This window comes from Antechinus flavipes, chromosome 1, assembly GCF_016432865.1.
Source record: "Antechinus flavipes isolate AdamAnt ecotype Samford, QLD, Australia chromosome 1, AdamAnt_v2, whole genome shotgun sequence".
Classification (NCBI taxonomy): domain Eukaryota; kingdom Metazoa; phylum Chordata; class Mammalia; order Dasyuromorphia; family Dasyuridae; genus Antechinus; species Antechinus flavipes.
Genome location: NC_067398.1, coordinates 94,641,287 through 94,666,474, shown reverse-complemented (window position 1 = coordinate 94,666,474; position 25,188 = coordinate 94,641,287). Strand labels below are relative to the sequence as shown.

The following is a 25,188-nucleotide window of genomic DNA, read 5'->3' as shown; positions in this document are numbered from 1 at the left end:
ACTGCACCATATAAGGTGCAACAATGAATATCTTCATGTACTTGATACTTTTCACTCTATTTTTGATGACAACAGAGCATATATATCCAATAATGATTAAAGGGAATAATTAGTTTAGTTCTTTTCTCATTGAATTCAAAAATATTTTCAAGAATGGTTAGACCAGAACACATTTTTCCTAATAGTATATTAATATACCTACCTTTTTCCAGCCCCTGTAATATGTGCTATTTCTTTTTTTCTTCTTTTTTTAATTAAAGCTTTTTATTTTCAAAACATATACATAGATAATTTTCAGCATTCACCCTTGCAAAACCTTGTCTTCCTAATATTTCCCTCCCTTCCCTCCACTCCCTCCCCTAGACAGCAAGTAAGGCAATATATGTTAAACATGTGCAGTTCTTCTATATATATTTCCACAATTATCATGATGCACAAGAAAAATCAGATCAAAAAGGAAAAAATGAGAAAACAACATGCAAGCAAGCAACAACAAAAAGAGTGAAAATACTAAAAGAGTGAAAATACTATATTGTGAGCCATACTCAGTTCCCACAGTCTTCTGTCTAGATGTTTTGTTCTTGTTTTTTGTGTTTTTTTTGTTTTTGTTTTTGTTTTTTAATGTTTTATTCATTTATATGAGGCAATTGGGGTTAAAATGACTTGCCTAAGGTCACACAACTAATAAGTGTTGTGTCTGATGTTGTTTGAATTCAGGTCCTCCTGACTTCAGGGCCCATGCTCCATCTACTGCACCATCCATCTGTCCTTGCTATTTCTTTCTTTTATCATTTTTTACAACTTTATGAGATGAAAATTATTTACTGTTATTTAATTTGTATTTTTCTTAGTAGTAATTTGGAAGATTTATTTCATGTGTTTTTCATCATTCATTTCTTCTTTTAGATACTATTCAAACTTTTAAACATTCATCTGTTGGACAACATTTCTTAGTCTTATGTCTTTGTATCAATTCATTGTATACTATAGACTTTTATCAGAATTATTTGATGCAGAGATGTTTTCCTATTTGGCAGCTTCTCTTTCTGCATTGATCTAATATCTGCAAAATCATTTTTTTAAATTACCTAAGTAGATCTGTCTATATCATCTTTTATAACCACTTTGTCCCTCATCTAGGAATTCTTTTACTTTTCATAGTTACAAAAGGAATCCCCTATCCTACGGTTAGTCAATAATACCTTCTGTGTAATATGTAGTTGGTTGTATCCTATATAGGAAAAGTAGCTTTAGGTATTCCATCAAGAAATCTGTACAATGTAAAAGTGAGAAATTGCAGTTAAACTTACCATGTGGAGAGAAATGGATGAGAATCATTCAGACTAGGCAATGACTTCTGGATTGCAATCTGCTTTTGTTGAATGTCATCTCCACATTGGTGGGCTCACAAATCCAATGAAGGTTTGGAATATTTGTCATTTAAAATAAAAGTGACAAAAGAAACTTTAAAAGTTCAGGAGGACATTTTCTACAACCAAGTTGACTCTAGCACATCTAAATATATTTCAATAGAATATTTTAATGGACCATTTGCATATAATAGACACAATCATGTCCAGAGAAACTGAGGAAATAGGCATTAACAACATCATGATTTTGATAAAACAAAATACTCCCCGTCTTCTTTACATTAAATTTAAATTTACATTAAATTTATATTGTTATTGTGATTGCATAGAGAATATATTGAAACTAAGTGGAAATTTCTTGTGACCTCCCAAAGGATTATTAGAACATCTTCAAAATCTTTACATATCCTTTAACAATTAGCTTATGACTTTTATGCTTAGAAGTAACATGATTTACTAAACTAAATAGGTGTCCTTTTTTTAATTTTAAAACTAAATTTAACACAAAGTAATAAACATATATCTTTTTTTAAAAAACCTTCAACAACTTTTACAAAAGTAGAAACTGACCAAACATGGTTAAGTGATTTGCCAAGGATCACTCAGCTAGTGTCTGAGGCCAAATTTGAATTCAGATCTTCCCAATTTCAAGTTTGGCAGTTTATCCACTGCACCACCTAGGTGCCTCTTCTATAATGAATTGGTTTATGGAATTTCCTGGAACACTAAGAAAATTGGTACCTAGGTTCATAAGTCAGTAGGTATCACAGGGAAGACTTAAAGCCATGTCTTCCTGATGTTGAGGTTGATGTTTTATCTTCTATAAAATGCTACCTCTCTATTGGGGATTTTTGTTTCTGAATATTGCTATTCAGTTTTGTTTAAATTAAGACAGTGAATTGTTAGCATCATGCTACAGTGTGCACGTTCTAAATTCTGTATAGTTAAATTCAACAAACATCTCTTAAGCACCTACTGTTTATAATTCAATCTATGATAAACATGTAGTGAAACACTGGCAAGTGTAAATATCAGAATAGCTCATTAATTAAAACTAAACAATTATAAAATTTTTATTAAAACTATTCATTACATATTTATGATTAAATTTTAAAAATTACTAAGCTCTCACCGTATATCAATCAATGTACTAAGCACCAAAGGAAAAAAAAAATTTTAATGAAGAGAGATTTTACCCTCAAGGAGGGCTTCTCATTTCTCACAGTATTCCATCTCTCCCCCTGTTTCAAGAAGAAAAAAGAGAACTGCCTTTTCCTGGGTTAGTCACAATCTCAAATAATCCTCCAATTAGAATAACAGATGCTTATTCCTCCTTTGGGCATCCTCCTAAATTTTATTCTAGTTCTTCTGGATAAAAAAGACTGACATCCATATTTAGAAATAAATCTATTCTGATACTTAAAGGATTTTGGATGTTACTCGTGTGAACTCTCCCTCCATCAATGGAGATCACAACTCTTTCCATGCTTGAGTAGATGCTTTCAGGATTCACTGTGTGTGAAAAATCTCTGATATTTGTGGCCAGCCTTTTGATAATCAACCTCTTTGACACTGTTGGTCCTTAGACAGAAAACACAAAGCCCTTTGGCAGCTCCAGACTGGAAGCTGGTTCAAAAATAAATATTTTTGCAAAATTACTTTTGGCATCTCTGTTCCTCAGAAAGGAACTTCAAACTAAGGTTTAGTATATTTTGACTGCATGTTTCTTTTAGTTTTGATATAGTTACCTTTTTTCTGTTGAAATGCTATTAGAGGCTAGCATATGAAGAAATCTAAAGAGAACAGGCAAAAAAATTAATTACTACATAAAATGCTTTATGCTTTTAGGAGAGGAAGCAAGTCACTCTGACTGGTTAGTTCCCCCCTCTTCCCCCTGTGACTTTGTTTTTCAGTCTTAAAATCATGGGATCAAGTGGTCACACATTTAGAATTGGGAGGGGTCATTGAGTGCAATCTCTTCACTTTACAGATAAGGTAATAGCCTCAGAGAGTTTAAATGATTTGCCTGGCGTTACTCAGCCAGCTTCACAGTGGCCTAAAGAGTGTACACAGTAACACAGCAAATTCGAAATCATTATATTTAGAATCTTAAATATAGAAGGACCTTCTGTAAGTCAGAGAGCCAAGATATAAACAGGAGGAGGGAAGGAGAGGCAGTTTCAGCTGTCTTTCCAGGGGACAAAGCCAGAGTGAGAAAAGAGCCCCAAAGCCCAGAAGGGGCCCAGAAGCCAGGTTTTTAGCCTTCTTTTTAACCCTTTCAGACAGAAAAGATTACGCAGAAAACAAGTTCTCTTCCCCACCCAGCACCCCACCTCATCCCCCCACTCACCCAAACTCCCAGACCCAAACTCAAACTAGGGTCTGTAATCCTGAGGAGGAAGAAGAATCAAGCTCCCTGCAGCAGACTGGGTCAGAGTTCTAAAATTCAAGCACAAGGTCCAGAGAGAAGTTCCCAAGCTACTGACTCCCTTACCCGAGGTCGGTGGCCCAGTGGCCAGGCTCTGACCTCCCTCACCTGTCACCCCAAGGTTTCCTGTCCAAACCGTACCTCAAGCATAACGCTACACTATCACAGAGTGCAAACAACTCATATTCTTAATTCTGTGTTTTATTATTTACAATGTAAAGATATCAATTTATTTTTGCTTGACACTTAATTCTAGCTTAGGACCAATTTTGCCCTATATGATCTTGGTTTCTTCATTAGCAAAATGAGGAATACAATTGCATTAGATAATTTCAAAGGTCCCAGTTCTAAATTGTCTAAATCTAAGTCAGTGCCTTTTAAGGTGCATATCATGTTGCAATATTATGTTGTCATTCTTTCCATCTTCATATCACATCTTCCTTTGGCCAATTAATTTTGTTCTACCATTAACTAAATTGTGTCCTAGAGAGATGATATAATGAGCCTTCATAAAATAAATATTTTTTCTTACAAATGACAGATATTTATGTGGCCTTGCCTAAGCTATATCATTATAGACCGCAAAATAAATATGTATTCTAAATTTGAAATTTTAAATAGTAAAAACTGAAAGTGAGATATGATTGTTGCAAGTACTGGATGGTTTTAACTTCAGATAAAAAAAACTTTTAAAAAAGTTTTTGAAATAACAATTTTCTAATTTTTGATTACAATTTATAAAATTTGAGCAAAATATATATTACAAACTAGAAATCGATGCTTCTCTCTCAAGGCTAAAAGGCAATTTATCTTCTCTGTTATCTTTTAACAATTTCTAGTGTGGAATATTTAACAACATTTATTATCATTTCAATTGCTTTACAAAATGTGTAAGGATTTTTTACATGTCAGTAGAATGTAAATTTTTTTTTTTTATGAGTTGCTATATGATTCCATGGAGCGGGCATCAGACATTGAGTCAGGAAGATTCAGATTCATCCTCAGACACCAACTGTGTGATGTTGGGCAAATCCCTTCACATCTGTTTGCTTCAATTTTCTTATCTGTAAAATAAGAATAACAACAGCACCTACCTCCTAGGATTGTTGTGAGGATTAAATGAGATAATATTTATAAAATGTTTAACACAGTTCCTTGGCATGTAGTAGGTACTATATATGTGTTAGCTAGTTGTTTTTGTAGCCCTAGGACTTAGCACATTGCCTTGTATATTGTAAGGGATTGAATTCTTCTTCATTGATTTTGATGATAAAAATAATTTTATATCCATGCCTTAGATAATTTTGTCTTAATAATAACAATAGGTTTTACATAGCACTTTAAGGTTTGAAATGCACAGACACACACACACACACACACACACACACATATGCATGTGTTATATATAGTTTCATATATATAGTGTATATATACACGTATATAGTGTACGTGTATATATGTGTGTGTGTGTGTGTGTGTGTGTGTGTGTTTGTGTGTGTGTGTATCTATATCTACATCTATATCTCACGCTACTCCCAAACTCAAGTGAGCTATCAGCCTCAGTCTCCCCTAATAGCAGGAACAACAGACAGGCACAATTACCACATCTTGCCCACTATCCTTACCTTGCTTTGCTTTACTATGGTTGACCTCCTTGAGTTTCTTTCTTCAGATTCTACTTTACAATCATTCTGTGGCTTCTTAGAGTTTTGATCTCTTCCTTAATTATCCTTGTAATAATTCTTCCCCTACAATCTCTAGGAAGAATTTATTCTATTTCAATTATTTTAATTTCTTCCAAATTGACCAAATTTCTCCTCCCTAACATCAATTTCTGACTTACTCCACAAGCCCAAATTCCTCTACACAATTTCCTTCTCTTTCTTATTTGCCTTAAGTTCTTTATTCTCCTCTTGTCCCTTCTCTCATGGAAACCATGGAAATGAGAATTATACTTGCCCTTTCTTATCCTCCTCTAATTTCTACTGTTATCTATAGAAATGATGTCACATGTAATTTAATTAAATAAATTATCATTTTCTTAAAACAACTACAACTATTGAATCACTTTTTCATGTAGGGTTCTTGAATATTCTGAGCTATTTTTCAGAGAAATATTATTTAATTGACAATATTTTCCCCCCAGTTCTTTTAGTTCCCAATCACATTTAGCTTAGCTGCTGCCAGCTAGATCCTAGGGCATTCATATTTGTAAAAGAAAATATTCCGTTAGAAGATCACCAAATGATCACCTAGTTCAATGTTTCACAAACCACCATATGGAAGCCTGAAACACCCCAAGTTTGATGGTGGTGGTGGTGGTGGTTGTTCAATGGATCTTAGGGTTTTTGTTAATTAGGCATCAACATTATAATTTTTGGAGAATTTTGCTACATGATTCTAATAGAGTTTTGTTTAAACTAAAGGGTTTTGCCAATACAGAAAAGCTCCAGAACAACTGATCTAGTACAATGTCTTCATTTTATTGATAAAAAACTGAGTTTATACAAACCAAAGAATTTATCCAGGTAGCTATTTAGTTCTGATTGTAGAATTTAGGCTTCCTTAAACCTAATAGGATGCTAAACTTTCTACCATAGAACACTGTCTTTCACATGTCCTGCTTGTCTCAACCTGTCTCAAGGGCATCTCACCCATGTACATCATCTATAGTCACCTTCACCTCCTCCCCCCAGTCCACTTGAGGTTTGTATTGGTTGTTTTTACTATCTTCCGAATATAGATAAAATATCATCTCATTCTTGCTCTTTTCCATTAGCATGGATATTTGAGTTGACTTAATTTGATTTTAAAGATACTAGATCCCTTCCCAGAGTCTGTGTAAATATCACTTTAGTACACTGGAACATCATTATTATGCCATTCTTAAGGCTCAGGCCATGGGGTCACCTCATAGGAGAGGCCACCTTTTAATAGAATCTTTCTAATGCTTCAGTAACTAAAACTTCTGGGATGTAGTCCAATTTGAGTCTGCCTTATTCACAATTTCCCTTGAGAGTGTTCTGTTACTGAACTTGAGTTAGGACTTTGTCTAGAATAGTGTTGGTCTAAACTGAAAATATGCTAGTTTTCTTAATAATCTAAGTAACAGAATTCTTAATTCATCCTATAGAAAAAGCAAGATCATACTCTACTGCTATGTTCTGTGACAGTAATAACAGTACCTCATCCTCTATTACTTAGCTTGGTCCAAATGAATTAAATATTGATAAACTCTAGTGATTTGCTCTATCTTTTTAGAACTTAATAATGTTATTACTTGTATCATTAATACAAATACAAAGCACTTCCAAATAATTTCTTCCCCTAAAATGAGATGTCTGCAAAAGAAAATGTATGAATACACACACACACACACACACACACACACACACACACACACACACACATACACACACCAGACTATACTTATATTTTAACAAGCCAGTGATGACAAAAAAAGTGTATCTTTTGAGCCAAGATGGTAAGTCCTTTAGCTGGCATTTGACCATTTAGTGTGTGACTTTGAATAGAAGAAGAGCACAGGATTGGAGCCACCTTTCTCATCCTCAGTCTTTTCATTTGTAAAATGGGAGATAATAAAACTCACACTCCCTACCTTACATACTTGTAGTAAGAAAATAACTTTGTAAACCTTAAAACACTTCAGAAATGAGTTATTATTTTGCCCCCATTGACATGGATCTTTATCATCATTCCCATGTTATTTTATATATAGATGTATTATCTCCTGATGAGTTACTAAAATCACAATCCCTTTACAGCAACGACCATACTTTATTTAAATTCCCTCCCCTGCTGTTAACTGTACCATGTGGTAAAGAGGAAAGAGTATTTCACGGGAGTCAAAAGACTTGGAATCCTAGCTCTGCTGTTTATAATTGATATGACCTTGAGCAAACCCTTTCACATGTGTCTAAGCTCCGATTTCCTTCTCTATAAAATGAAGAGGTAGACCTTAAGGTCCTGTCCAGCACTAAATCAATGAACTAGCTCTACTTATTCCTTTGAAGGAGAGCAAGAATTTTAGGAAGCATATTTTTGGTATGTGATGCTTGATCACTTGCAATTGCTACCAAGTATTCCCCTCCAGACCCCCTTGAAAAATGAGCCCTTCTTTCCCAGTGATTTCAGTCACATAAACCCATCATTCAAAAATTAGTCTTTTGCTCTTGACTCACTTTTGTCCTCATACCCTCCAGGCAATGAAACAAGAGATAAGTGATGTCACTTAACTTTCATTCTCTGACAACCAGAGTAGCAGAAGTGCTTTAGAAGTAGGGATGGATGGGTGGTGGGGAAGCTTTCTTTCCTAGTCTCCCCCCCACCCCTTTTATAACAACTCTTTCACATTGAAGAGAATAAAGCTTTGTCTATTCTGCTTTGGGATACCCTTTGAGGAGCTTAAGTTTTATAACTGGAATCTTTTTACAAAGAATCACAATCTTTAAAGGAAGATCCAGAAATTATGGGAGAAGAATCAAACAGGTAACAGTAGTAAGAATTGAGATATTCTGGCAGAGTGTCTTATGGAAGAAGCCTTTTTTCATTCCATTGTTATATGAGTCCTCTTCTTAAAATAACTGTAATTTGATGTATTTTCCCCAAGGCAGTCAATTCCCAATCATGTTCCTCTAAGCCACTGCCAATAGATTCTAGCCCAGTCTCTTAGACTGCTTAAGTTACAAGTGAAATTAATGACCATCAAGACCAATGCTCTCATTTTACTGATGAAAAGAAATAGGATACCTACACAAGTCGAATAACTTCTCTATGCCATGGATCCACTTAGTGGCAGAGTTTGCTTATGCTTTGTTCATACCTTGTGTTTGTTTAACTTGAGTGTGTTTTACTTCCACAGCAGAAGGTAAGGAAGCTTCTTGAAGGCAGGGACTATTTTGTGGTTGTCATCATTTTGATATTACCAGTGCCTAACATAATACTTCACAAATGGCAGATGATTAATAAATATTTGTTCAATTGATTTGATTTGAATTGAATGGGAACAGGAGCCAGTAAACCAACAGGTGTCTTCACACTGAAGTTCTAGATTGGCTTCTCAGTAGTTCCATTTCCCAATTCCCAAGCATAGCATTTATTCTCAGAGTCTGTACTTTGTCAGCATCCCATGCAGTCCTCCCCATCTGCATCAAAGATGAGTTTTAAACTTCACCATCTAAGTCCTGAGCGGGACCTCACAGGGCATTTAGGCTCATGCATGTGTCACAAACAAGAGAATCTCCCGGTCAGCATCCTTAATAAGTAAGTGGTTATCCCCACTCCATTTGAAGGGATACCAATAATGCAGAATTCACTATGCAATTGACAATCCATTCCAATTCTGAATGGATTCAATCATTAGGAAACCATTACTTATTTTGAGCAAAAATCTCGGCAATTTTTACTCATTCCTGCTGGCTCTCTTCTAACTTCTAGGGCCAAGCAGAACATGTCTTAATTCCTCTTCTGTGTGATAAACTTACACATTTTTTAATTGAGATAAAATCTCCTCCTAAGTCTTTTATCCAAATTAAACATTTCCACTTGTTCTAGCTGATCCCTCTAGGGCACAGTCCCCATGCCCCTTGCTATCTGCTCCTCCCTCTTTGGACACACTTGAAGTTGTCAATACTCCTCAAATGTTGTACTCAGAACTAATGTAGTCTGAGCCAAAAAGAGAAAATACAACAAACCTGTGACCATCTATTTTCACAGCCCGAAGCCTGTTTTAATGCAATCTAAAATGGCAGTTGATTTTTTGATTGCCTGAAAATATTGTTAACTATTGAGCATGTAATGCATGACAACCCCAAGAGCTTCTTCACACAAGCTAGTTATTTGTCCATCTGCATCATACCCAAAGAGTATTTGTCCATTGGTTGTTTGTTTGTTTTTTTTTAACTCAACTACATAGCCTCTATTAATTTTCCCATTACTGAATTTATTCTAACCTGCTAATATCCTTTCAACTCCTCATTCTATCCCAGGTGATAACACAAAGGTCTAGAAAGGTTATTTCTAAATTTCTCAATCTGAAAATTTCACAATGGCTTAAGGGACATTAAGGCCCCAAAGCTTCTTATTATCAGGCATCCATCAATGAGGAATAGCTTGCTTTATTTCACAGCATTTTAGAAACTGTAGTCAAAGTCTCTATGCTCTTTGCAAAATGGTCCCCAGTGGAAATATCAAGTAAAATTAGGATTTGATGTTATCTTTGTACTTAAGTGATGTTTCAGGGATCCAGCACTCTCCACAATTACTGAGGATATCAAAAGTTGGCATTTATTGGTTTTGTATGTAAAATCTCAGTCTTCCCAGAAATTTGATATGCAAGGTTTCAGGCCATCAGTAACTTCAAAAGATTTGAAATATTGCCATCAAAAGAAAAGAGGTCATGTTCATTTTTAAGTAGGCATATTAGAATTAGGTAAAAACCTTTTGAAATATGGAGTCTTGAGACACTATGATTACAAATTATTTTTAAAAGAAAACTGAAGTATTGCAGGCAATTAGTCAGCAATGTGCAATGACTAGTTGGAATATTTCCAAGAAAATATTGAGCTAAGTAAAAGAATATTTTTTTTTAAAAAAATTAATCTTAAAGCTACTTTAATTGTTAAAACTTTTTTTAACCTTTAAAAAAAAAAGGCATCAAGTACCTTCCTTCTTTGCAGCAATGAACCTAATTTCGCTCAGGGTTGTAAATTAGCACATACTTACTGGCCAAAGACTACAGAAGTAAAAGACTGCCAGGCTAAACAGTATCAGGCAAGGTGCCTAAAAGTGTTGTAATGAAGGCTGCCTGCCCTTTTTGTCACCTCTTTGGTTAGACTTTCTGGAGAATTTGTATTTTTAGGGAAGAATAAAATGTTTTTCCTGTAGGTTGATCCTGAAGGAAATGAATGAATCGGGTAAACAGTTAAGAGGGTCATTGTGACTTATGAGAAGAAGGGATTGCCTTTGTCACCATAAAATTAGTCACTCTAGAAAATAACTCTATGACCTAAAAAAAATTAAAATCTCTCCTTAAGGCCTATTTATGTTGTTTAGAAAACCTTGTTGTTATAATGTAGCCAAAATCAAAAAGAAAGCAGAAAAATGAGGGGAGGGAAAATTTTATAGATAAAGGTCCCATGTCTCAGATATATGAAGAACTTTGTCATAGTTATAAGAATAAGAGTAATTCCCCAGTTGATAAATTGTCAAAGGATATGAAAAGGCAGTTTTCTGATAAAGAAATCTAAGTTATTTATAGTAATATGAAAAATTGCTCTAAAACATAATTGATAAGAAAAATAAATGCAAAATAAAACAGCCTTGAGATATTATTTGAAATCTATCTAGTTGGCTGAAATAATTGAAGTTTCGAGAAAGGCCCAAATGGTAAAGAAGATGTGGTCAAACTGGGACATGAATTCACTGTGAACTAATCCATTCTGGAGAGCAATCTGGAATTATGCCCAAAGAGTTATAAAACTACCTATAACATTTGACCCAGAAATTCTACTACTAGATCTATTCCCAAATATGATTAGAAGAATGAGAAAAGAACTCATATCTTATGTAAAAGTCTTCAGATAAAAATAAGTCACTTGACTTAGATTAGCCTCTTAAGTAGTCAGTTTACTATCTTGCCACCATGTATATTTCAACTCCTGAACTAACTTTTCCTCCAAACGTGGCCAAAAGTAGACACAATAACATCCCATGCACTTAAAATAGTTGCATCATTTAAAAAATCACATGCGGGCCAACAATGCAGCTTTCAAAATTATGCCCTCGGTGTCTATGCTGACAGAAATGCCAGCACAAATTTATTGCATCTGCAAGTTTTGCTCTTCAGCTGCCAGGAATCACTTGCCAGGTGGTCCCATGTGTATACAGGTTTACACTTGTACTTGAGTTTTAGTTGAACCCTCTTTTTTTCCAGCACAAAACTATAGGTGATTTAAAAGAGGGGAAAGGGAGGAGGGAAATATCCCTAAAAGTGCCTGAGGAAAGCTACTTCCATAGTAAGAAGTATTTTGGAGGGAAGTGGTCAAAGTAATATTGCAATTAAGAAAGATATTTACAGTACATTTTCCTAGTTACTCAATCACCCAGGTCTAATTTTCGTTATTTTGCCCTAAGGCACTTCCCACCAGTGGGACATGAATTCAGTCTATTGTATACCTCCAAGTATTGCTTGGGCTAAAACTCTTGACTATGGCTTTATTTCTTATTCTTGGTTCCCTTACTAATAGGAGTTGAGTAGGTAAATTTTGATATTCCTAGAAAGCATGTATAGACTGAATTAAGTGAAGTTTCAACATAAACATTAAAGCATCTATTTTTTCAGTAGTGATCTCAATCATCTGTTTATTCTTTGGGGCACTGTTTTTTTTTTTTTTCCTCTATTCAGTGCTGGAATTCATTGCAGGAGTGAGTAGGGAATCAGTAGCCTCCAATCTATATCTTCTCCACCTCCTAAAGTTTCTTTTTTTTTTTCCTAAAGTTTCTGAATTGAATTAAACTCTCATCCCTTCTTGTCTGTTTTGTTATAAAACCATTCTGAATTATATCCCTACCTCTATTGTTTCTCCTTTTCAGTCCATCTTTCACATAGTTGCCAAAAGATTGGACCCTGATCAAAAATCCCCAGAGGTTCCCCATTACCTATAGGGTAAAATACAAATAATCTAACATTTAAGATCTTCCACTGGTTAACAGGAAAATTTTCTAACCATACAAGAAAGAACGGGGTAAGATGAGTAAACTAAGGTTCAAAAAGATTTTGACTAGCTCAGATAATGTGTATCACTTTTTTTTTGGAAGAAAGCAAGAAAACTGAGACCCAGAAACCCAGAGAGATTGTTCCAAATGAATAGTGTTTTTCATATTACACTGCACTGTGATCTTTGATAATTGTCACTGTGATATAACTTGCTAGATAGAGGTAGCAAATAAGAGAAGCAGGGATCCTAGAGTGTCTCTTGACTCCTAATTCATCCATATGCTGCCTCTCTTATATGTTCCACATTCAATCCAAAGTGGAGAGACCATTGACTAGTCCTCTGCCCTATCCCCTGTCACTGTGCATCATGCAGTCTGTCCTCTCTGCTTTGAATGTCCTTATTCCTCTTCCCTACTTATTAAAGTCATTCTCTTCCATTAAAAATAATACCATCCCCATAGTGCTTTCCCTGCATTCTACTCATACATTTCCAACTTAAAATGTTTTTCTATATCCTAAGACTTTCCAGAAAAATATTTGTCTGGCTCCTACCTATTGTAAGCTTTTGTATTTATTTGTTTGTTTTATTTGTATATTTATTTTTATTTTATTTATTTGTATATATATATTGTCCTTGTGGACTGTATCTTCCTTGCAGTGGGGGTTTATGTATTTATTCATTTTTGTGCCCCTAGCATACAATAATTGTTTAATTAATAAGAATTGAACTAGACAGGTCTCCTCTTTCTAATCTAAATTATGTTAATGCCAATAAATCTTATCTCAAATTTGGTGGAATCTTCCTTGGACAGAAGTATCCTTTCTGTCAAGAGAAGTACTCAGGAGAGATTGTATTGGCTATACCTATACATACTTCATTAGCTATTCCTTTTCCAGCTTATGGAGTAGCATAATTATAGAGTCTCTCTCTTGCCCCCTAAAACAGAAAATAAACTGCTGTTCCCCTTAAAACTCCCTTATAGACCTCTCCCTTTCTATGAAACTCTCCTAACCCTAGCTCCTATAGCTTAAGGGAAAAAGCTAAATTAAAACTTCAAGGATGTAAGATGATAGCCTTAAGAATCCCACTCACTTCCGTTTTATCCCATTCCCTTTTCCTTTAGTAGTCCACTATTATATTCTGCATAGATATTATCCCTCTCACTTAAAGAATCCCTCATATAATTAGTCTTAGTCTCCTATCCCTCCAATTGCCACCATGTGTATTTCAATTCCTGAACTAACTTTTCCTCCAAACATGGCCAAAAGTAGACACAAGAAAATTTCATGCACTTAAAATAGTTGCACCATTAAAAATCACTTTTGCCAACAATACAGCTTTCAAAAAGTTATACCCTCAGTGTCTATGTTGACAGAAATGCCAGCACAAATCTATTGCATTTGCAAGGTTTAATATTCAGCAGCAGGAATCACTTGCCAGGTGGTCCCATGTGTATACAAGGACAGATAAGACAAATAACTTTTTTTTTTTAGTAGTGGAGAAGAGTTTTACACTAAAGAACTTTTATCCCAATGGTGTCAAAGTTAAGAAGAAATGAATTCACTAAACTGCACATAAGGATCCAGCAGGCTGCATATTGCCTTAGAAAACTTCACATTAACATTATCTACATTTTATTGCATTTGTTATTTATTTTGTTAAATATTTCCCAGTTACATTTTACTCTAGTTCAGACCACACACCGAAATGTTGTGGACCTTACTTATTTGGTATTTCTGCTCTATCCTCCTTCTCCCAATTATGCCATCTGTCTTGGGTCAAAACTTGATGACCAAGAAGCCAGACATGACATCAGCCACCCTTGGATAGGAGGAAGACAGCAGAGCTTCCCTAATGGTGCCATGGTCTAGTAGAAAGAACAGAGAAATTACAAGTGGAGAACCTGTGCTCACATAAACAGCTCATGCTCTCTTGCTGTTGTCCCCCCCTCTTCAAATGGATTCTGTAAATAAACCCCAGATGGTGGTAGCAGGCAGATGGGAGTACAGCCCTGCCCATTAATTCCTGAGCCCACACAACAGGCTTATGAAACCAGCAATATTCAAAGGCCAAAAAAAAAAAAAAAAAGCATTTTTAAAATATGGCTAAAATGGTAACAAATAAAATAAACTTGGATAAAGACAAATGCCAATTAAGAACATGGACTAATGCATATAACAGGTTTATGTGGAGATTTTTGCAAAAAGCAAAATTCAAAGTGTTTTTCCTTAAAAGTATAGATGTCTTTTTCCTTTTCCTCAAATCTTGGCCTGAGCTGCCCTCTCAGGTAGCATTTATGAAAATGAGAATTCAGATATATTTCTTATTAATTTATGATTTTCTGAGGTAATTGTTTTCCTTGCCCCTCTTGATTTCTTAACATTGCCCTTTCTCCTTTTGTCATGATTCTCTTATTTGACCAACATTGGGAATGTATTTTTCTTAATTATTTCTTTACGACCCAGTATGGTATCAGGGAAAGAAATTTGAACAAAAATCAGGAGCTGAGTTCAAGTCTTGTCTCTGTCAAATGTTACCTCTTTAACTGGTCATCTATTGGCTTTATAAAAACAGTCTTCAGAAAGGCTCTTTGCTCCTCAAATTAAATCAAAATGCATGGAGCTCAAGTGTCCTTTATAATAAAGGAACACATTTAAATATAGAACCTTTAGTTGTAAACTAATCTCTTAGGACTTCCTTGTCATAGAGGTGTCAAAATCCCAGAGATAAACTGATCAAATATAAAGGAAGGAAAAGAAAAAGAAAGTAGGCTTAAAGAAGAGCTAGGGAACTGGAGCTAATTCCCTATGGACTCTTTAATGATTGCATCCTAAATGATTCATTTTCAGGTCCATAACCTATATCTGAGAACAAGGTTGGGGCTTCTGACAATGCAAAAAACAAGTCCTCAGAAAGATGAGGAAATAGATAATATTGCTAAAAAATAGAGGGACTGATTTGTATCTCATTAATATAAACAGAGAGTGATTTGAAAGAATGCTCACCATTGAGAAATCTGCCATCATAAAGAATATGCCATTAATCTCCAAGTCTCTTGTTCCTGAAGTTGCTTTCCATGCCTGAAACTGGGTCTAACTTAAATAAATTCAGAAAAAGAAAACAGATTTGTCTGGTGAGAAAAGCCCAGAACACCACAATAATCAAGTGTGAATTTGTGTATTAATAATCACATATTTTCCTTAATCTATGTATTTTAAAAATATGTTACTGTTAAATCTATCTTTTCAAAAATAATTTTGTGTCTACCTGTCTTTTTGATTCTCACCTATGCACATCTATTTATAGGTTAAAAAGCCCCTGGAAGTAGAGATTATTGTTTTTTCATACTTCAAAAAATTTGATGAATTATAACAATTCAATTCAGCATCAACTAGAATAAATGATTAAATCTATTGTTTTAGTTGGCTGAGGAATATAATATATGCATGTGGGTAAAAACAAAGTATATATAAATATAAACTAGTATTTGTATTTGAGAAAGAAACTGCAAATAATGGGGGGGGTGCTTAAGAAAAATCCAAAGTGGTAATTAGCACTTGGGCTAAACTTTATTTATTGAGGTAGGAGGGGGCTGTACTTTAAAGGAAGTTAAGGATGTTGTAGTGGATAGAAAGCTGGGTTTAAAGTAAGGAAATCTCATCTTCCTGAATTAAAATCTGATCTCGAAGACTTACTAGCTTTGTGATCCTGGGTCAATCACTTAATCCTACTTGCCTCATCTGTTTCCTCATCTGTAAAATGAATTAGAGAAGGAAATGGCAAACACTCCAGCATTTTTGCAAGGAAAAAAAAAAAAGTAAATGAGATGATGAAGAGTCAGATATGACAGAAATGACTAAACAGCGAAAACAAGGATTCTCCCAGGTGGAGGTGAGGAAAAAGTACATTCCAGACTTGCAAAATTGTCTAAGCAAAGGTATTCAGTTAGGAGATGGAGTGCTATCTTTGAGGAGTCACAAGCTGGGAAATTTGACTAGAACTAATGGAAGAAATGATGTGAAATAAAACTCAGAAGCCATATTATAAAGAGCTATACAGATTAAACTGAGCATTTTTTGCATTTTGTTCTAAAGGCAATAGGAAGCCATTAGAGATTTTTTGAGCTAGGGAAATAAGGTAAAGGAAATATGATTGGTTCTTTGTTTTTCAAACACTGATTTGTCACCAGTCACCACTTATAAGGAGAATTGGAGAGGAAAGAAAGGGACAGAGAAACCAGTTATTGCAGTTCTCTAAGCTATAGATGATGAGAGTTTGAATGACAATTGATGCAAGAGGTTTGTTGGAGGTACATTCTACAAGGCTTAAATTGATACAGAAATTAAGTAAGAGGGAAGAATTGGGGAGAGCTCCATAAATTGAACCTGAACAACTGAACAAATGGTAGATACAACAGAAATGGGGAAATTAAAGGAACAATGATTTGGAATGGAAGGGAGAGAATATATGTGTTTTGTAAATTATAAGTTTAAGATGCTTACACAAATTTTGACATAGAAACTTCCTGAAAGTCATAAATATTTGTTAAGTGATATTTAGGGTTTTTTTTCCTTTATCTTCCTCTTCTCTCCTCCATCTTCTTCCTTCTCCCCCCTCATAAATGCACATGGAAATTATTCTGTAGTAAAAAGGAAATAAAAAATTAGAATCCACCTTCTAATATGAAAGTGATGTTTGGAGGGTTATGGGGACAGGAAAAGGGGAAGGAGATGCATAGGGAATAGTAACCAGTGGGGAGAGGAGAGAGTGCAAATATGCATTTACAGGTGCCTGGATATGCTTTGCAATCCAGGGCCCACTGTAGCACTTAAGAAGCATTTTTTTTTAATCTTTCTAAAATTTAGGTCCTCTTCCCTAAATACTGAATCAGACACAAACTCAGTACTTCACTGAAAGGCATCAGATCTAAAAGAATTTCTAATCCCATTGTAAAAGACATTATCACCTATGTAACTTCACACATTTCTGATCCCAACATGCCCCACTTTTGGCCTTTGTTCCTAGAACTTGCCAGCCTGCCAGTGGAATTCTGCATGTTTTAAAAAGATTAACTCCCACACAACAACATTCAGTGCTTAGATTTGGCCAATTCCAACCTTAAAGGCAAAGGGCTGTTTTGGAGGCAAACCTGAGTACAACATTTGCCCAGGGACTTAAGAAACTTTCTCATAGAGCTTTGCCCTGGTTGCTCAATTCTGACTTGTAATACATGTACACACTTTCTTTCTAGTACTGAAATGGCCTATTTTCCTCTTTTGTCCTGGGGTGTTTTATAAAATTTCATGATGAAAGTGAAAAACTAAAAATCACACATTTTCCAAACATTTTCCCTGCACTGGTTAGATGTTCATCTTTTGCTAACAATAGGATAATTAAAGATAAAAGCTCGGTGATAAGACAAAATCTCTTGCTTAAGGATCATTCACTGGATCATTGATTTGGAACTGGAAGAAAATTTTTATGCTATCTATTCATTTTCATTTTATTGATGTGGAAACTTAGTGACTTATCTAAGATGGTATAGGTAACAAATGACAGTATTAGTTTCAATTCCAGATTCTCTGACCCCCCAATCCAGTGCTCTTTCTACTATACCAGATTGTCTCCCTTTATACTCACAATGTATCTTTTTATTACCTTTTACCTTATTTGTAATTTTCATGCTCCCCAAGTCACTGTGTTTCATGATTTTTACCTACATAAGTATTCTTAGGAGAATTTGGTATTAAACCAATGTGCTTTTCAGACATGATAATTTTGAGATCCTTCAAAAGCACTGTGTCATTTCTGAACCAACTTGACTCCTACCCCTTTCTGGCTCAAGCTTATTATCTGTTTGTACCACTTGCCCAAAGGATATAAAGATAAATTAATTTTTTAGGCTACCTGTCCAGCAACATGCCAGGATAACTCTTGTATGTTCTACCAAGATGGAGAATGGATGCAGTAAAAAACCACATGTTTTCTGTTTGAGGACCAAATTATCTAACCATGAAAAGGTTAAAGACTAGGAAGTTGGCCAGTAGGCTCATCTCTGACGAGTTGGACAATGAGTGATGACCTGTTTTTAGCCATAGTGTTTCAAGAACACAAAAAAGGAAAATTGCAATTTCTAAAAAAATCATTTTAAAATGCCAGTCTTCTCTAGCAAGCAAAAAACTACAAAGAAAACATCTTTAAGATACTACTTCATTAAAGAAAAATATTGATAAATGACTAGTAAGTCCACAGGAAATTATACTAATTCATTTCTGATGGCAATCTGACCTTAGTGTTATCTTTTTGGAAAATTCATTTCTTTATTTCAATTCAAAAACATTTATTATTCACTTAACTTCTGTGTATAACACAATGCTGAGCTCTGGGCAATATACAAAAGTTAGGGGAAAAAAAATAACCCTTGCCCTCCAGGTGTTTATAATCTAATAGAAAATAGACTTTTTAAAAGTCATTTATATAATACTTTATAGTATACTATGCATTTTCCTTATAATAAATAACTCTCTAAGGTGGTTAATGAAAATATCATAACCACATCTGTTTTTAAATATATTTTATTGGTATTTTTTTGTTTTTATATCACATACATTCTTTTCTTGCATCCTTTCTTTTTCCCTTCTAAAGAGTCATTCCATAGCAAAAATGCTTTTATTAAAGAAGGAAAAGAGAAGAAAGGTGAAGCAAAATCAATCAATGCATTTAAAAACTGAAATCATATGGAATGTTTCACCCCTGGGAATTACACTCTTTTCCTCTTCTGCAAAATAGTGGTATCTTTTAGTTGTTTTTTTTTCCCCTTTGGGAACAAACTTATTCTAGAAAATTTCTGGTATTTGTCTATCTTGTAGTAATTGGTCTTCTTATTTATATTATTGTCATCATTATAGATATTGTTTACTTGGATTGGCTTTCTTATTTCACTTTCCATTAGTTCTTTTGAATTTCTCCATACTTTTGTGAGTTCATCATGTTTTCTTATTTCTTGGAACAACCATTGTCCTAATTGATGGTCATCTATTTTGTTTCCAGTTCTTTGCTACCACCACAACTAAAAAAGCTATTAAAAAAGATTTTAATATATGTAGAGCCTTTCATTTTATACATAACTTTCTTAAGATATATACTTAGCGGTAGAAACTCTGGGTCACAGAGAATGAACATCTTAGCCACTTTATTTGCAGAAAAAGCCTTGGGAAGAATATAACACTATTACACAGTATAGGCATAGAGGAAAACTTTTAAATAAAACTTACAAGTATCTACTTAAACAATATGCAACAGGAAAGCACTAGGAGGTTTCCCAATACAGGAATTAAGCAAGGACAATCATTCTTTCTTCCATCCCTATTATTTAGTGTGCTTTGAGAAATGCTAGCAGGAGCAGTAAGAAAAGAGAAATTAAGTGCATAAAGATGAACAAAGGGAAGATAAAAATCATTCCTCTTTTCTTGTAACATGATAGTTTACTCTGAAATTCTTATTATAGTTAGGAAACTTATTGACATAATAATAGCTTAGCATAATAGCTTAACAAAGTTGTATGCTATAAATTGAATCCACAAAAATCAACATAACAAAAAAAATCTGAGACAATAATAGAAAAAGAAGCAAAATATTCAAAAAAATTTAAATGCATAAAACATATTGGAGTCAATCTAGCAAAACTTGTAAAGATTAAATTATAAGATTCCATTTTGAAAAAAAAATTAAACAACTTAAATAGCTAAAAGATTATTTAGTGTACATAAGTGGAGTAGCTAATATAACAAAAATGACAATACCACCAAAATTAATTTGCAGATTTAATGTGATGCCAAAGGAATAGTATATAGAACTAGATAAAATAAGAGCAAAATGCATTTGGGTGAATAAAAGTTTTAGGATATCCAGGGAAATAATGGGATGGGAAGGCAAAAGTGGTACAATGAATAGAACACTAGGTTTAGAATCAGGAAGAGTTATCTTCCTGACTTCAAATTTGGCCTCAGATACTTACTAGCTGATTAAATCATTTAATTCTGTTTGCCTCAATTCCCTCATCTGTAAAATGAGCTAGAGAAGGAAATAGTAAGCCATTCCAATGTCTCTGTAAGAAAACCTTAAATAGGTCATGAATTGACTCAACAACAAAAAAGGTTGGTGTGAAGAGGAAGATCACTTCAAATCATAGTATGAAGCAGCACTCATCAATACAACTGATACTAGTTAAAACATTAAAAAAGTACATCAATGACAGAACAGACAAGGAAGAAACAGAAATTATGGAACCTAATAATCAAGTTTCAGATAAATCAAAAATTATAAATCATCCAAGAAAGAGCTTTCTCTTTGTCTTTGGTAAGTATGGAAAAAAAAAAAAAGAAAGAAAAACCTGAAAAGAATTCTGACAGATTTGACTTAGATGAATATCATCTTCTATAATAAATTCATAATATATGTGTGAATTGAATATTAAAGATCATGTCATTTAAAAGGGAAGTGATCATATACCTTTTACTTATAAGGGTAAGAGATAATTTTTTAACCTTATAAGTATAGATAATTTTGATTATGTTAAATTGAAAGGTTTCTGCACAGGTAAAATGAATGGATCTAGGATAGAAGGAAATGGGAAAAATCTTAATTCAGATATCTCTTTGGGTTTGATATAGAGGTTATATAAGCAACTAATATATATGTAAGACCAAAAGTCCTTCCTTAATAGATTAGTATTTCTATGACACAAATATGACACTGATACCTAAACCAGGAAAGGGCAAAATAGAGAAAGAAAATTATAGACCAATTACCCTAATGCATAAATAATAAATTTTAAATAAAATATTAGCAACTTATCAGCAGGATAGTACATCATGACCAAGTAAGATTTACACCAGGAATGCATGGCTGGTTTAATATAAGGAAAACTATTACTATAATTGACCATATCAATAACAAAATCAACAGACCTCATATGACAATCTCAATAGATGCAGAAAAAAATTATTGACAAAATATAGTACCAATTCCTATTAAAGACACTAGAAAGCATAGGGATAAAGGGAGCTTTCATTAAAATAATAAGCAGTATCTATCTCTAGAACCTACAGAGAGCATTATTTGTAAAGGAGAGAAGCTGGATCCATTCCCAATAAGATCGGGGTGAAACAAGGATATCCATTGTCACCATTATTATTCAACATTGTACTAGAAATGTTGACTTTAGCAATGAGAAAAAAAGGAATTAAAGGAATTAAAACAGGCAATGAAGAAATAATACTATCACTCCTCAATAGTTTAGTAGTCAAAGGTTGTAAGGAAACATTTCTCAGATGAAGACTTTCAAACTATTGACAATCATATAAAAGAATGGTCCAAATTACTAATAATAAGAGAAAAACAAATAAAAATAAATCTGCTATTTTATCTCATATTCTGCAAATAGCCAATGATGACAAAAGACAGGAATGATAGCAAAGATGCTTCAATAGTAGTGTAGTTCCTTGCCAAGACCAGATGCTAAAGCAACTCATCCTTTCCCATGATAGTCTAATTAAACCTAGAAGCATTATGACATCCCTTCTGTGAGAGTTGAAACCAAGAATATAACTTTATCATTTACCACTTATAGGACCTCCAGTCACTTAATTTGTCTCTTAGAAAGAGTGTAAAAAGGTAGGCACACTGTTTCATTGGTGGAGCTATGAATTTGTACAACTTTTCTGGAAAGCAATTTGACTTAAATGTCTTTATGTGTTAATTCATAATTCCTTCTACTAGGCATAATCCTCATGGAGGATTTCTGACAAAAAGAAAGTTTCCATATAATCTTTATTTTTGAGATGGGGGAACTGAAATCCTGAAAAATGACATGATTTGTTCATATTCACAGAGCCATTAAGTATTAGAACCTGGATGTTCTCCTTTAAGTCCTATTTTCTTGGGTTTGTTCCTCACTGCCAATTTCATTGAATTACAGGCTTTAGTTAAAAGGAACTTTTGTAAATTATATTCATTGGTGTAGAATACCCCTTGCTCTGTACTTGGTTTTTCCCATTTTGACCAGTGTTCAATCTGTAGTCCCACCCCCATCTATATCCCCTGATTCACAGGAACTTTGGGGCTGGGGATTAAAAGGAAAGTGACTGAGGATGTAAGAGCAATAGAGAAGTGAGCAGATGTTCAAGGTTACTTAGGGAGATACCAAGGTGTTTTCATGTGATGTGACTCCTTGCCAAGACCAGATGTTCCATAATGGGTTAGCTAAGTCCCAAAACAACCAGAGCTCCCTTCTGGCAACCGGACAGTCCAGAGCAGCAATGGAGTCTAGTTTGCTCAACCAATTACTTCTGATGTGACCTTGAGCAAGGCTTTCAATTTTTGTGAGCCTCAGTTCCATATAAAATGAAGAAATTGGACTATATTAATCCTAAAGTCTATTCTGACTAAAGCCTATGATTCCATGAATTTGGCCATGTGGATTAGTGGAAAGACTTAGAGGCAGAAAAAAGAAATTTCACTCCCAGTTCTGCTGCTTATTAGATGTATGAGTATAGAGACTGATCATATTACCTTTGTGGTCCTCAGTTTCCCTGTTTATAAAAAGGGGATAATAATCTCATACTCTTTACTCACAAGATAACTGTGAGAAAAAATTATTGTAGTCTGCCAAATATCATGTGAGGTTTTTAAAATTTTCTACTAGAATACAAACTCCATGAGGGTAGAATGCCTTATGTATACTATGTGTCTTGTACAGAGCCCAGTATAATATTCTGAATATATCCAATAAATGTTTTTACTTGACAGTAATTAAATTGATTCTCCAAAAGAGCAGCCCAATTTACAGTCCCATCAGCAATTAATTAGTAAATTTACCCATCAACATCACTTAGTTTTTTCCCAATATAATGGGGTGAGGGGAGGATTAGGTGATACCTCAGAATTGTAGATGGTAATTTATCTGTCATTTATCATTTTTGTGATCATGGACAAGTCACTAAATCTATCTGAGCCTTATCAAGTTCCTCATTAGTAAAATGGGTATCCTATTACTTATCTTACAGGATTATTGTGAGAAGCAAATGATATTATTTATGGAAAGAACTTTTGCAAACCTTACAACTCATCTTTATAAATCTATATGTAGATTTACATATATACATATATCCCACCTATAGAAATCATCAAATCAGATAATATACACATAGAGGATTTAGGAAACTTTAGTGTTATATAAATTATTGCTTCTATTATTATTGCATGAATACCAGTTATTATTATTCAATTAATAAAGATTGACGTGTTGGGGAAGCAAGAGTTGGACTCCACACTCAGAATTATCCCACATAGCAAACTCAAGCCATCCAATGATTGGACCACTTGAAAAAGAATAAAAATTCTTCAGGGGAAGGAGGAGAATGCGTGCTATTTCTCTATCCATCTGCTTCCTTGCTCTTACTCCATCCTCTCCCTTGCCACATACATGCAACCAGAGTAGTTTACTTATTCTTCTGGTAAATACCCATGTCTTTTAGTGGATCTTTATTGTCCATAAAACTCAGCTGAATGGCGTGATGAGCTAGGGTTTTGAGCTAGAAAAATGCAAATTTTCTCTTGTTATTTTATCGCGTTCGCACTCGCATGTGCGTGAGTGGGTGCGTGAGCGTGTCTGACCCCGGCAGCAGAATGACTGCTTTGTGGGGGCCCTCTGCTTGCCTTCCAGCAGGAGCCCCATTTGTACCAGGGCCCAAGCCCAGCTGCTCTCCCGTCTCAACAAAAGAAGCTTGTGTTTGAATAGAAATTCTCCACTGTGTGCCCAGCAGCAGAAGGGAGCCTGAGCGGTGATGTCAAAGTATGCCATGATGTCACCACAATTCACAAAGATTAAAGTTAATGCCATGTGAAGTAAGGCCAAATTCAACACCCTCCCTCTTGGGTACTTCACAGACTGAAAGACAGGAGCAAGGCCAGAGGTCAGGGCTTTGTATAATTTTGTTTCGCCTTCGCCAGACACCCTAATTTTGGAAGCAGGCTGGGGAGGAGGGAGAAGGCAGGCTGCTGAAGCGCAGACCCCCTGACCATCTGGTGAGAACAGACTCTTGTGTTTCTATTCACACGTGTCTTCATGAGGTTAATTCATACAGTCGCTGGATTAAAAAAAAAGAAAGAAAAAAGAAAAATTAGGAAAAAATAGCCAAAACCAAACCTGCCTCCCCACAAAAAAAAAAAAAAATCACATGGGCTGAAAACACTCTTGCAAATTAGCAAAGAGGGTTGGGACTAAACTTAAATAAGTCAAGGCTAAAAGACATGTAAAAATTCTATAATATGATCATTTTACTCTATAGGCTGCTGATGTTGAGAGAGCTCTTATCGATCGGCTGAGGGATGAGGGAATGAGGCTGAGTCATTTTTCAGGTCTTCCAACTTTGATGTTACCTGAGATATTATTTGATATCTCTTTAACTCACAATATTTTCCTTCTCCCCATTTTCTGTCCTCAAAGTAGGAAATTTCTATATACATATTGATTTCCCCTTGGGTACTTTACCTTCTCTGTTCCTATTTACTCAGTTCCCATGACCCATTCCACTCTCCTTTAGCTACACACAAAATAGTCACAACCTTTACTTTGCCATCACCCACTTGT

At 34.6% G+C, this 25,188-nt stretch overlaps 1 protein-coding gene across 1 annotated transcript in view; it reads left to right on the top strand.

Annotated features, from left to right (window-relative positions):
• The window catches only part of ADAMTSL1 (ADAMTS like 1), a 386,862-nt gene that overhangs the window by 101,419 nt on the left and 260,255 nt on the right, over positions 1–25,188 (top strand). The gene's annotated exons all lie outside the window — the stretch shown is intronic.